Raw genomic sequence first — 14,973 nt, 5'->3', positions numbered from 1 at the left:
AAGCCCTGCAAGTGTCTCTGGCAATATTACTAAATGGAAAGGGCCGGAGATGGGCTCATTGCTCCTCACTAAGCCATTAAAGCACCGCACAGCATACCAAGGAAGAAATACATCTGCCTTTTTTGATTTGTTGAAACTTTGAACCATTTGGAGCTACTCTGAGAACTCCAAACTCCTTTGAGTTGCTGAAAAGACCAAATAGAGCTGCCTTTGACACTCTCACAATATTTAACCATTTCAAGCTGCTCTGCTTACTCCGAACTCTGAGCCACTGCAAAGACCCACTGAGCTGGCTTTGATGGTTTCAACTTTGAGCCACTTCGAGCCCCTTCGAGCGTTGCTGACCCAAAAATTGCCTGACCCAAAAATTGCCTGCCTGTCCCTTTATCATATGATATGAAAAGTCATTTATAACGTGCCTGTACACAACCGATTCTAGGTGCGATAAGACAAGGGAAGGAAGACAGAGAGAGGACAAGACAAACTGTCTTACTAGGCCTTGTGTCATTCAGATCATGCAAGTGTGAGGACGAGAAGCACAAGGGGAAAGGAGGGGTGCAAGGGAGAGGAAAGGGGAAAACATGGCAGCAAAGCTCAGAGCAAGGGCAGCCATGGCAGCGCAGCTCTGAGTAGTGCAAGGAGTACAAGGGACTATCGGGTTAGAGTTACAGTGCCTAAGTGCGTGGTAGGCCCAGAGGCAGTGCAAGGATGACTGATCAAGAAAGAGCCTGGTACCCAGTGGGACTCTGAGGGTAGCCAAGCAACCAGTTGGTACAGCATACAGGGAGGTCAGGTAGGACAACGAAAGAGGGAAAGAGAGAAAGCAGAGAAGAGGAACGTTTTTTGCTGTTTCTGGAACTTCAGGTGGCCCGACTCAAATTTGAGAGGGGCAAAAAGGCCATTCCAGTGGGAGGCACCTGCAGAGGAGAGGGATATACCCCCACTCTCTGCCTGGAGAAGCGTCTGACTCTTAGAGAGTTGGAAGCAGCAGAGTGAAGGGCTCTACACGGAAGGTGTTTTGGAAGAGAGCATTAGATGTAGTGTGGGCCCCGAGCCCAGAAAGCCTTGTGGGCAATGCAAAGGGTCATGAACTTGACCCTTGAAGCCAACAGGAGCCAGTGGAGAGATTTCAGGGCTGAAAAGATACAGTCGCTGGACTTTTCAGCCAAGGATAACTCTTGCAGTCCTGTTCTGGATTGGTTGCAGAGGGCAGAGGGAAGAGAGTAGAGGAAGGCAGATGATTGAGAAAGAAGTTGTTGCAGTAGTCCAGCCTAAAGAGAAATAGGGCTCTGGAGACAGTGTGCTTCTGGAGGAAAGTGAGAAAGGGAAGAGTCCATTTGAGGAGGTGCAGCTGGTGTTGGGACTTATTGGCGACGTCCAAGATGTGAGGAGAGAAACAGAGAGTGGAGTCAAAGATGACACCAAGGTTTGTTGCCTCGCAGGAAGGCAAAGGAAGAGGGCCCAAGGTGAGCAGCAAGAGTAAAAAAGGGAAAGCAGGGGCAGGCGTCCCAATGAGAAGGCTCTCCGTCTTACTGGCTTTAAGGCAGAGATCGTTGGAGGCGCACCAATCCTGAATCGTGGATAGACAGCCTGTAATGAGCGAGAGGGGAGAGGAGGCTGAGTGGAGCCTGAAGGAAAGATGAGTGTCATCCGTATAACACTGAAAGTTAGAGGCGAAGGTAGAGATCAGGTGGGCCAGAGGGGCCAAGTAGAGGTTGAAAAACCAGAGTGAGAGGATAGAGCCCTGGGGAATGCCACAGGTAGAGAGAGAGGTGGCAAAGAGAAAGAGACCAAGTAGGACCTGGGAGGGGCAGTCCAACAGGTAGGAGGTCAGCACTCCAGGGCCTGATCCATGATGCCCAGGTTCTCGCAGAGTCGATTGATCAGGATGGCGTGGTTGACCATGTCGAAAACAGAGGAAAGATCAAGAAGACTGAGGACAGAAGGAATGCTGGAATCAATGTTGGAAAACAGATCTTCACAGAGGTTCAGGAGAGCTGTTTCCATGCCTCTGGCAGCTCTGAAGCCAGACTGATGGCCATGGAGAAAAGCAACAGATTAACAGATTCAGTGTGAAGATTAAGCTGGGAGATGGCAAGCTTTTCCAAGAGTTTGCCCAGAAAAGGGGTTATGGAAATATGGCTATAGTTTGTCACTCAGGTGGGATCGGCAGACAGCTTCTTGAGGAGGGGGTGCAATAAAGAGTGCTTAAGGGGAGAGAGGAAATTCCAGTGGTGAAAGCATGATTACAAAAATCGGCCAAGCTGGAGTGAGGGTGTCAATATTGTCCTTGATGGTTCTGGAGCAGGGGAGAACGTGTTTGGGTGACACTTTCATAGATCGGACATGTCTAGAAACCTTGTCAGGTGTTGTCAGAGAGAAAGAGAAGAAGGAGGAGAGGAAGAGATGGCCAAAGGGAGGACAAGAGGGGACGAGGGAGAGGAAGAGGAGATTGAGGACTGGAGGATGTTCAGAGTTTTAGCAGAGAAGTGAGAGGCCAAAGCCGTACAGAGGGTCTGGGAGGGAACAGTAGGGGATCTTTCCTCACAGCAATTTCCTGACAAGTCTTCGAGTGATGCCAACTCAACATTGCCTACCTGTCTCCAGTTTCTTTGAGCAGCAAATCGTTGCTGCTTGTTGAATCCTGTTGCTGTGGTAGATCCTGTCGAGCCAGATTGCCAACTCGAACCCAACTCAATGAGAGAATCTTGATTGGACATTTATTTTATTTGTGTACTTACCGTACAGTTGTTTGGGTGCTTCTATGATGGCTCCGACCCTCCTGATGAATACAGTCTGCTCTCAGCCCACACTGCCTTAAAGTGGTGATTGAGGTTCACCTTTCATGTTGTGACTTTATCACCGTTATAACTGAGATCACTTCTGCTTCAGTAGTAATGTGGGGGGAGGGGCTGGGAAGAGCTTAGAAGCTCTGCTTATCCATGTACTTTTGGAAGGCAGTAGTCATTGGGTCACAAACCCCCTGGCCACTTTCACCCTTATTATGTTCAGTCCCCTCACATGGCACAGACGGCACACAGAGTTGACTCATTTGAGCATAGAAAGGCATGGGAAGCCTTGACCACCAATGCATTGATGTATTTTACCGCACATGTGAGGTGAGTGACACACGAGTGTGCATCGTGGAATTCTAATATGGCAGCACTCATAACAAAGAAGGCGGCTAGAATTACAAATTCATTCCTGCAGACACTGTCTCCTTTTTTCCAGTGCAGGAAAAGTGAGCACAGTCTGCAGAAATCAGGGCCATTGCCTGGGATGAGAACATTGCCTCCCTTGGACCAGCTTGAGGATTTCCTACTCAAAAGTCCTTCCTCAGAATGGTGCCGAGAAGCAAGAAAGCAGGAAAAAACGAGTTTGGTCCCACGTGTGTATCTACTGGAAATAGAGCCTCCGTGATTGCTATTAATGCCAATATATTGAAGGATCTCTTGACGCCATCTTTTTCCTTCTGTGCTGAGCAAGCATCTCTCTGCATTCTAGGACTCGTGGGCTCACAGGTATACAACGCAACACTTCCTCCGCCAACTCTGTAGTCTACCTCTCCAACTCGTGTTTCTCTTGGGATGAAACACCTGTCAGGGAGCTGTTCTCTGAAAAGCTACTTCAGCAACTGTGCCCACCACCCGCTGCCGGGCAGCGACATCACCTGCAGATCGAGTGCCACAATGGGTGTTATTTGCCACTGGGGGTTGGCACCGAAAACACAGTTGTTGGTTGATGAAGGGGAACAGAAATACGCTGAACTCTGGATACCACACACAGCTGTTGGCTGTAAATAATAGACTCACGCCCGATTCCTCCCACTTGCAAGCACTGCACATTGTCTAGCAGGTTAGAGGGCCTGTTCAGAGAGGAGTTGTATCAAATCCTTTTATTCGAACCTGGGGGGACTTTTGCTGTTGTCTGCTACGCTTCATTTCACAAATGAATAGGACACCGAATCCTGAGGCCTTTCTACAAATGCAGGAAGCTGCTGCCACCGCTTACACACAGCATTTGTGATTATTTAGAATTGTTTGCATAGATCCCGGTCTGGTGCAGTGACCTTTCCAGGCACCTTATTGTACACAGCTGATGACTGTGGGACATGAGACATGAGGTGTGAGTAGCACCCACCTGTGGCAGGAGCTGCAAGTAGGTTCGCTCTTGTTTCGGCTTTTGCCGGTCGGCAGCGGCATAGCCAGGGTTGCCTAACAAGTGGGGCATGAAATTAATGTAGTTGGGCCCACCCGAAGGGTTGCTCACAAAGGGAAGTGGCATGTTCTCCCCCTGGCCAAACGTGCAGATATGACCGACCTTAGCAAAGGCGGCCAAACCCTCCAAGGGCCCTTGGATGAGTTCCCCCCACAAAAACATGTTTTATTGTAAAATACTTTTTATTAATAATTAGAAACTATAAGATCTGTTCCAGGTTCATAAAGAATCAAATAATAACATCGCAACATTTCAAAACCAGGTAACTTGATAACCACTTAATTAACCACCAGTTTAAGTGGTAACAGAATCAAAATTTAGTAAAGCTCTTATCGGAGCGGACAGGGTAGACGGAAAGGCAAACAAGAGGTTAAAGGGACGTGAAGGGGACTAGATAAGTACAATGTATAGTAAATGGCAAAGTAATTCACGTTGAAAGCTATGATCTGCTACTGAGATAGCAGGTAAGTATACCCCACTGTTGCAGTACCCATTGGTGACACCTTGAATTATGTGCGGATGGATCCAAATGATGGCTATTGGCCATGGTTCCTGCCGCCTTTACGTCGCACTTCAGCTCGTCGTCGCGATGACAGTAATGTCTTATGCTCCTGGAATGCTCGGGGGGTTTGCGCACCTGTTTGAGACAGATGGTTTATGGATTGCTATGGGCCTGTTTGCTGTCATTGCTGTAATTGCTCTCCAGGAAACGTGGCTCACAGAGATTCTCCATCTAGAGGGCCGTTATACCGTGCAGAAACTGGCACCGAGTCGACCACTCGGAGGTCCAAAAGTTGGCCTCTTGCTGGCGGTTCAACACCCCTAGCAGATGACTGAAATATCTGGATCTACAGATTTAGTTTTGGCAACTAAAATATTGCACGCTGAGATGTCGCTTATTTTGATAAATGAATAGAATCCTCCAAATTGTGTTGCTACTTTGTTGAATGCTGCTACTGTAAAACACATTACGGATGCTAATGGGGAACATTTACCAATCTGGCTAATGGGTGATTGTAATACTGATATCAATAATATTGATGTTGCCCCTATGGTGAGGCCGGTCTCTTCCCCAGTGAGACAGATTCTCCCCAAACCTCAAGCCCGCGTATGGGGCAATCTTTTACAATCGCATGGGGCGGTGTGCCTTAATGACCTATGTGCTGGTGACTCCAAGCGGGCATATACGCGAATATGTGGGAAGAACACATCTACCGTAGATTGCGTCTTTGTAAACCAGTTGGGTTTAGCCTGGGTTGAGGACATGGACATATTATCAAGGGATGAAAGTGACCATCTCCCCTTATGTGTGCTTTTTTGCCCATTCCTGTTAAAAAATAACCTTCTAGTAAATACGATCTGTAGTACGAATAGTGTTAATCATATCAAATGGAATCCCCATAATCGGGACAAAGGGCAGGAGGCATCAGTCTCCCTCTTACCAAAGTTTATTGAACAATTTTCAGGAGCCGTTGTTACTTCTCGGACACCATTATCTGAATCCTTTTTGGCCACAATGAGCTCCTTTTTGGCCACAATGAGCTCCTTATTGAAGGGATTTAGGTTAACTTAAGGAAATATCGATGTGGTCCTACCAGGGGATTTTAATGCAGAATTTACCCGGGAAATAAAGGGCAAGGAATCTTTGACCCCTATGAAGAGATCTAACAAAGGACGCATTTGGATGGATTTCCTGAGGGGTTAGGGTCTAAATATGTTGAAGGGGACAACTAGGCAGGAGACAGATGCCAACACAACATGGCATCGGAGATTTTCGTCCTCTACATTGGATTACATCTTTGTGTCCATGGGCCTTCTTTCCTGTCACTCCTCCGTGATGATAAGGTGGGGTGGCGGTAGTGATCATACCCGGTTAGAACTGTCATTTGGGACATGTCAGTAGCAACTTCTGCCATACCCCGACAAGCCGTAGCATGCAACCCTAAGGGAAAACTGAAGCTTGTGAAATATAGGCAGGATGGAAAAAAACGAAATAGAAACTAGAAAAAGTTCCAGTTTCAGTTTGACTGGAGAATTATCAGCCGGAATGTTTTAATAACTTTATTTGGTCAATCCTTCCTCCTGGTGATTCACTTAGTGGACAGAAGCAAGCCTATATGCATTGCTTCGGCGAGGAAACTCCAGAGAAAAAAAGAGAGCTCAGACTTAAACTTAGAAGGCTGAAGAAAGAGTTCCCCATAATGGAAATATTTAAACTGGAAGCCAAAAAAGTACATCGGGATTATAAGCAGTGGTCTGTAAATCAAAAGATGGCCCACTTACAACTTGACGGGGAACAGATGTTGAGGCTAATCAGTGAAAATAATTCAAGAAGCTTTTGGTCAATTGTGGGCCAATTGGAAACCAATTATGCTGATTCCCTCTGCAATTTGGTTCCAGAATCAAAGTGTATTGAATATTTGTCCAAGACTTTTGAGAATCCTCGACTAGAGATCTTGGAAAAGCAGCATGAGTCCTCTTGGTACCTGCCCCTTGATGAGGGGGACATTTCAGAAATCATTGTCAAATATTCTGCCTTTATGGCGGCAGGGCCATATGGACTTACCTTCCAGGTTCTTAAAAATGACCCAGGTATTTGGGCAAGATTCCTCACCCAATTATGTAAGGGAATCCTTGAGCAACATAGGTTTCCTCTCTCTTGTAAAATGGCAATAATCATACCTTTCTTTAAGGGGGGTGATCGTATGGGGTGAATTAGCGCCTTTTCGCCCTCCTAGACATAGATAGTAAAATCTTTATGAAAATATTGCTAAGAGAAATTACGAAATGGGTAGGCATGTCTCTGATTTTGCTGTATAACCAAACTGGATTTTGACAGGGCCTTTCAACTACATTGAATGGTCTTGTTCTAAATCTGGTTAGTGAAAACTCAACAGAGAAGAAAGAAGCCCCACTTTTTGGAGCATGGGTAGACATGTTGAAGGCTTTCGACATGGTCGTCAGAGTTCATCTCTGGACCAAGTTGAAGAGATGGGGGTACCCAGTATCACTGTTGGAAATGTTGATTGAGCTACATAGAGATACCACTCTGAGAGTCCGGTTGGATGAGGATGGACATCTTTCGGAGCTAATTAGAGTGGAGAGAGGAGTGAGGCATGATTGCCTGGGGGCGCCCCTTCATTTTATATTATATTTAGCTGATTTGGGTAACTGCCTGGAGCCATCTGTGTTGGCCAGTCCGAATATCAACGGGAGGAGGCTCCACTGGCTGGCTTACGCAGGTGACATTGTGCTACTTGATATAACGGCGATAGGCCTGCAGCACCTATTAACAAAACTTGCCGACTATGCTAGGGAGAACAGATTGGTGATTAACCCGATAAAATCTAAGATTTTGGTGTTCACGCATCACCATAAGAAGGTAAAGTTTGCAAATTGGGCTCTGGATTCCCTTAGAATTCCTCGGGTGGAGGAGTTCATATATTTGGGGTACAGGATATATGGCTCACCGCATTATATAAAGTAGAGTCAGAAGTAGAAAGGAAGGCCCTACAATTTGTCCCCAAAAAGAAAAAAAAACTGTACAATAAATACTGTATGTTTTCATTCATTCCATTGATCCAATTTTGTAAGTCAAAGGTGTTACCAGTTATTTTGTATGTTCTTGAAGCAACACCTTTGCCTTGGAATAGTAACTGGGACAAAATAGAGGCCCTTGTCTGGAAACAAGTTCTGAGACTTCCATCGAGCACACCGTCGTGGAACCTGAGATTTGAATGGGAACTGACCGACCTCATTGGGTTTCCATGCCAACTGGAAACTGATTTCGCTTCATAGGAAGATTATTATTGCAGGTGCCAACACACTGCATGGTGATATTAACAGGGAGCTGGTACGTTCAAGATTTAAACTATTGTCACAACTAGATTTGAAAGTAAAAGAACTTCTAGTTAACATAGACTCAAGTATTGAGACACTGGTAAACACCCCCCAGATAGTGAAGACAGCAGGGGAACGTTTTGATTGGACGAATACAATTACCAAAGTAAGAAATGCAACTATCGCTAACTGCTCTCAATTTATGGAGAAATGCCCGGGGTCTCTCTCAAAATATTTAGTAACATTTCCTGATGGGAGGGTGAGAAGTAATTTCTTGAGGATATGGTTGAATCTGCTGCCTACTGGGGAGATACTGTTGTTACGTAAGCAAGAGGAAAGATCACTTAAACTGTGTAATGTTTGTGAGGTACCCACGGAACAAACATTAAGACATCTGCTGATGGACTGTGAAGGAACATGGAATATGAGATTGGTTATATTTGGCAAATACGTAAAGAATGAGGAGGGACTAATCTCGGTCCTTTTCTGGAATAGAATTATATCAGGTCAAGAAACATCGCTAACAATTGCTGAAGTTCACTTATTGGAAAATTGCGTGTTTATTATTTACTGATGTGACATATTCATTTGTTTATTGTTTTATCTCAATAAGAAATAGATGCTTGGAATATGAAGAAACACTGTTCATAGTGTAACTTTGGTTAAACTGTTACATTGTCTATGGAATAAGCATTGGAGAGAAGTTGGTGTTATATGATCTATTGGGAAATGCGGATTTTATTTGATCTTTTCTTTTTCTTTTTTTCTCTTCTGCTTTTTATCTTGAATGTTTTATGAGGTCGTAATTTTGTAAAGGTTATCAGAAAACCATATTCAAATAAAAAAAAAAATGAATCATTTTCTTCATTGATTGGATGTGTTACAGAGCTTATTAAGAAAGACAGAAAATATAAAAGCCCTCATGAGCGCTGTAGTAAAGCATTGTCTAAGCGAATACATTTTGATCCAGAGATCTCAGCAACGAAAAAACAATTGAGAGCTGTTATACAGACCTATATTTATCCATCTGTGGGCAATACTAACCCTGAAATAATAAATGAGCAAATTAAAAGCGCCAAAAAGGATGATGGAATATGGATGAAAGAACACAAAGCCTCAGTGGAAAAGAAAAGGAGAGTTTAAGAAGGAGGCATGGCATTCTTATTACCTACAGTAGCCATCTTAAAAGTTATCAGTGACTGGTATGGTCTAGAGAGTCTATCATTGGGGCTAGACGAGACAATGTTCATTTTACTCTTATCTGTAAACACGGAACATCCTAATGGTGTCAGTACTAATCTTTCAAATTCATTTATATTGGTTGCATCAAAGTTTCCGGTGGCACTATCATTCCATCTTCCAAAGAAGAGGGCTCGTAGTGCAGCATAGCAAGCAGTCCTCAGGGGTGAGGGATGTACATACCAACCCATCCCTCTTTCTCCATGCTGGGGTAAATTAGAGCATACCCAGCAGATATATTTATTCAATATTGCATGGGTCATATTCATAATCAATAAAAGAGTATTATTATCAAAACCTTTTCGATGCTTAACATCTCGTGCAGGAAGAGTGTAAGAAAGCACATTTTCAGGGGTCGTAGTGGGAACAGTAACAGTTGGCAAAAGAGTATTCATTGGATACATTTGTTCTAAGTACCAGGTCATTGGAATCAGAGTGAGTAAGATACAGATGAGTACGATGAATAGCAGGATTTTCGCAAAGCAAGTCTTTCTCAGAGCCGGCTTGATGTCAACACATCACGTCATGGTTTCATCCACCTTATTTGTACAAGAGGCAATAGAAGCAGAGGCAGATATTTCTCATAGGAAGTGATTTCAAGCAAATGTTTCTTAGTGTCTGTAGAGAAAAGCTTAGTGTTAAGCTTTTTTGTTGAATATCTCAGCGAAGTGGCAACACACCTATTAGTCAGTAGAAGTAGGATGCAAACAGATGCAAATAGGTTCAATTATGCCTGCTTAAGATGGTAGGAAGCTGGTGTTTGCCTCAAAGGCTCCAAATGCAGAAGCAATATTCAGCATCAGATTTCCAGAGTGTTGGTACCTTTGCCCCCGCTTGTTCACGCTAGGTTGCAAAGCCCTTCACTTTTCAAAGATAGCACCGGAAAACCGCTTGTCAGAGCTTCATCCAGTACCGTTGTACAGCTCATATGCTCCTTTTCCCTAGGCCTACATTTCCGGCCCCAATCCGTGGGTCAGAAACAAAGGCTGTTGCAATCACTTTCAAACTCGTGGATGTAGATTGTACCTCATAGCACCAGGTACAACGTGATCGATGAAGAGTGTACTGTTGTTGTTTACAGCAGATGCAGAAACAGTGCCAACTGGCAAAGCAGAAAATGGTGATGATGATGTGACAGACGAACAGGGTTGATGTGACACTGATGTCTCAGATTTTCTTGCAGTCTCCCCAGGCCCCTCCTTGGGCTCAGGAAGCAGAGTTTTGACAATGTCTTTGTGATCAATTAAAGCCAGCTCACTCTGGAAATCATAATCATTGGTTTCTTTTTCATGTGGCAGAGGATGCAGGATTCGTGTTGTGTGTGTTGCATGTACCCAGTGTTTTCGATCACTCATTCGGACAGCAGTCTGCGTGGCCAGGAGAATCTGGTACGGTCCCTTCCAACGTGGAGATTTTCTCTCAAAATTCTTAATGAGACACCAGGCTGCAGCCGGTGACCTGGACCCGTATATCTGGCGGGTAGAGCCTCTTGCACCTGCTGATTAATCAAACGCAAGTTTTGAGTCAACTGTTTACAATAACCAATCAGTAATGGGTATTCAATACACCTAAAACTTTTCAGACGTGGCACATTCCATACATTGGCAGGTCTCCCCATCACAATCTCGTATGGGGAGAGACCTGTCCTTGATTGTACAACTGTGTGCATAGAAAGTAGGGCTATAGGTAGAGCGTCTGGCCATTTCAAGTTACTCTGGGCACAGATCTTTGCCAGTTTATTCTTCAAAATTCCGTTTTGGCGTTCTATAAGACCGGCACTAATAGGGTGTCTGGCTGAATGGAATTGCTTATCGATTTGGAGAACTGCACAGATTTGAAGTATTACAGCAGCTATAAAGTGTGGTCCATTATCGTACCATATAACACGTGGCAAAACAACCTGGGAAAGTCTTCCCTTAACATGGATTTTGCTGTGGACATGGCTGAACAGTCTTTGGGAGGGTAGGCCTGTACCCATTTACTAAATGCTCAGACCACTACAAGTACATAGTTATAGTTCTGGCATCGTTCCATTTCAATGAAGTTGAAGTGTATTAATTCGAACGGCATTGAAGAGGACCAAAACTTCCTATTTGTGTTGCGGTTCCCTTCCCAATGTTCCCTTGTTGCAAACAAGTCATGCAGTTTTGTACCAATCTCCTGGCAGTTTTTTTAATATTGTCATTGTACCATACAGCATCAAGGTATTGACAAATTCTCTTTGCACATATATGTGTTGGACCATGGGCCATAGTAACCATTGCCATAACATATGCATTCGGCAAAATCCATCTACACTTTTCTTTGTCCACCCAAGAACCTTCGGGATCTAATTCTGCTGGACCCTCGGACCATTGTTTCATCTCCTTGGGAGTAGCTTCTGCTTGTATTTCTTTTACAGTTCCAATCCATCCTCTATCATACAGATCCCTCTTTTTGTTGTCTCGACATACATTTTTGTGTGTAAATCAGTGGCAGTTTGTTTCGCAATTCTGTCTGCAAATGCGTTTCCTTTTCCTACATCACATATTATTTTCTTATGTGCGTTACATTTTATTATCGCTAATTGCTTATGAAGCGCAAGTGCTGACAACAGTCTTACTATTAAAATGCCATGTTGAATTTTGGTTCCATGAGATGTCAGAAATCCTCTTTCAGCCCATAATCGGCCATAGTTGTGGACCACCCCAAAGGCGTACTGGCTGTCAGTATATATTTACGCTAAGGATTTCAGAAATTTTGCATGCTCTGGTTAAGGCTTTTATTTCCACAGCTTTTGCTGAATTATGTGGAATTCATTTACTTTCAACTATGATTCGCAATGTGGTAATGGTGTAGGCAGCAGTTGATGTGCCATTGGGTAATTTAAAGCAGGACCCATCACAGAACAATTCTCCCTCTGGCTCTTTCAGAGGTGTATCTGTTAAATCAATCCTTCATTTTGTTTCTTGCAGTTACAATTAAGCAATCATGTAGTAATCTCTCCTCAATTTTGTCTTCACTTGGAGAGGCAATAATTCAGCCGGATTCAAAGAGCAACATCTCTTAATTTGGATATGCGGTGCAAATAGAATCAGTTCATACCTTGTTAGTCGGGCAGAAGTGAGATGTTGCGTCTGTGTTCCATTTATTAGAAGATCTACTGAATGGGGTACCATCACGGTTTAAGAGTGACCTAAAACCATCCCCTCAGTTTGTTTTACTGATGCTGTAGCAACAGCTCGCAAACAGCATGGAAAAGCATATGCAACAGGATCCAACGTGGAAGAAAAATAACTACACAGTCGATTTTTCCCCCCCTGTTCCTGAGACAACACAGCCAAAGCACATCCATTCCTTTCATGTACAAACAACATAAAACACTTCTCATAATTTGGCATGCCCAAAACTGGAGCTGAGCATAGTGTAGCTCTGAGCAGGTCAAAAGCATCTGGAAATTCCATGTTCCATGGCAAAGGTAAGGCAACATCCTTCTTTGTCAATGCCACCGTGGGCTTTACGATCATTGCAAAATTCGGATTCCACTGTCTAAAATATTAAGCCATGCCGATTAAAGCTCGGACTTCCTTTTGCGTTTTTAGACTAGGGATACCAGAGATGCTTTCTATTCATTCTGGTGTCAATCTCCTTCCCTCCTTCGATAGGAGGTAGCCCAAATAGGCCACCTCCTCTCGACAATTCTGGAATTTCTTCAATGATGCTTTATGTCCATGTGTCGCTAAATGTGTCAATAACAAGACCGTTCTCTCCTTGCAAATCTCCTCAGAGTCTGCTGCTATGAGCAGATCATCAATGTATTGCAACAAAATGCAACCTGATGGTAACGCAAGCATATCTAGCTGTTCTTTTAATGCTCTACTATAAATGCTTGGGCTTTCAGTGTAACCCTACGGAATCCATGTGAACGTGAACGCAAACAAGTATCTACTGTCTACATCTACCGGAATGCCAAAAAAATGCATTCTTCAAATCAATCACACTAAAATGTGATGCAGATTCTGAAATCATAGTCAAAATTGTGGTGACATTGGGAATTGTGGAGCAACAATTTTATTTATGGCACGTAAATCAATTATAAAATGGTACAGGATTTCATTACCTTCTTTCTTGTAAACGGGAAGAATCAGGCTATTGCAAACATTTCCTGATATTTCTTCAATCACATTTCTATTAATCAAATCGGATACAATGCTCTTCAGGGCTTGCTCACCTTAGGTCGAAATTTTGTATTGCGGAATACGTGGTAATGTAATTCCTTCTTTTAAAAAACTTTTACTGGCTCAATTTTAAGAATGCCTACATCATTATCATTTACTGCCCATATACTAGCTGGAACTTTACTAAATTCAGTTGGCAAAGGTAAAGACATGAATTGCCATACAGGAGTTTTTTGTGGCGAAATTGTCAAGTACACTCCATCAGTGGAACAATAAATTACTGCATTTAGTTTCTTCAGCAAATTCAATCCCAACAAATTTTCTGCGCAATTTGTCATCAAATGGAATGGACAAGATTCAGTGAATGGACCTAGTGTGATGGGCACTGGCTGTGAAACAGGATTAATTACTGGTGTACCTGAGAACCCTACTGAAACATTGCTATGCCCTGACAGTGGTATATATGGAACCCGCTGGTGATCAATTGAACATTTCTGTGCACCTGTACCCACTAGAAAAGTATGCTCCCTATTCCCAACTTTCATTTCTACATAAGGCCCTTTCTGATTAACGGGAATAGGCAATGGTTCCAAACCCTGCATCAGGCTGTCCTAGGGGAAAAGTGCATTGTCAGATGTAAAGTCTCCAGAATAGTATGCATTAGAGGGATTATCAAAAACATTTGCACTATTTACTGAATTCTGTTGCTGGTTCTGATTAACCTGATTATCTTGAAATTGTGTATTGAATTGACTTTGGTTAGGACCCCCCACTCCTGGCCAAACTCTAAACGGTCTTCTTGAAATGGTTCCATTTGATTGCCGGAAATGTGGACATTGTGCTTGCCAATGGTCTTCTTGTCTGCAATAGGCACATTGATTTATACCCATTGGACCCCCATGTAAATTGGATGTTAATGCAAATTGGACTCTTGAAGGAGCATTCTCACCCCCCTATTTCCTCTGGCTACCTGTTGTAGCAACACTTTTAAGTCTACCTACTTCCTTACTTCCTTATCCTTTTCTGGCGCACCTGGGTCAGCACTCGGATGTTCATTTCTTCGCTCCTTCAATATCTTATTTATCAGTTTGTCTGATGTATGCAAATCCTGTGAAGGGTATATATTCTGTATATCTAATTGGAAGGCCTTATCCATGCTTCGAATGGCTTCTGTCTGCTTCTGTTGATCATGCACTAGCACTTTCTCTACATTTGACATGTGCCTGCGTGCGTGTTTCTCTCTACTTTTCAAGTGCTGATTTGCTTCCTTCCTCCAGCCCCTAACAGCGTCAAACGCTGCAGGTCTGGCCTTCATTCGCAGCAGTACTGATTCTAAATGCTCTATTCGCGCTAGCTCTAAGCTCCCATTATTCAGCCACTGAAGGTCTGATACAGGTCTGGTCTGCCCATGCCAAACCGCATTAAATACAATGGCCCCAATAGCATACTTAATGTACATCTCATACGCCGGCGCACCTTTGGGTGGCACGACCTGGCCAGTTTCCAAAGATTTTCTGGC

This window comes from Ambystoma mexicanum, chromosome 10 (genome assembly GCF_040938575.1).
Source record: "Ambystoma mexicanum isolate Mex_15411 chromosome 10, UKY_AmexF1_1, whole genome shotgun sequence".
In the NCBI taxonomy this organism is placed as follows: domain Eukaryota; kingdom Metazoa; phylum Chordata; class Amphibia; order Caudata; family Ambystomatidae; genus Ambystoma; species Ambystoma mexicanum.
Note: the sequence above shows the minus strand (reverse complement) of the source record.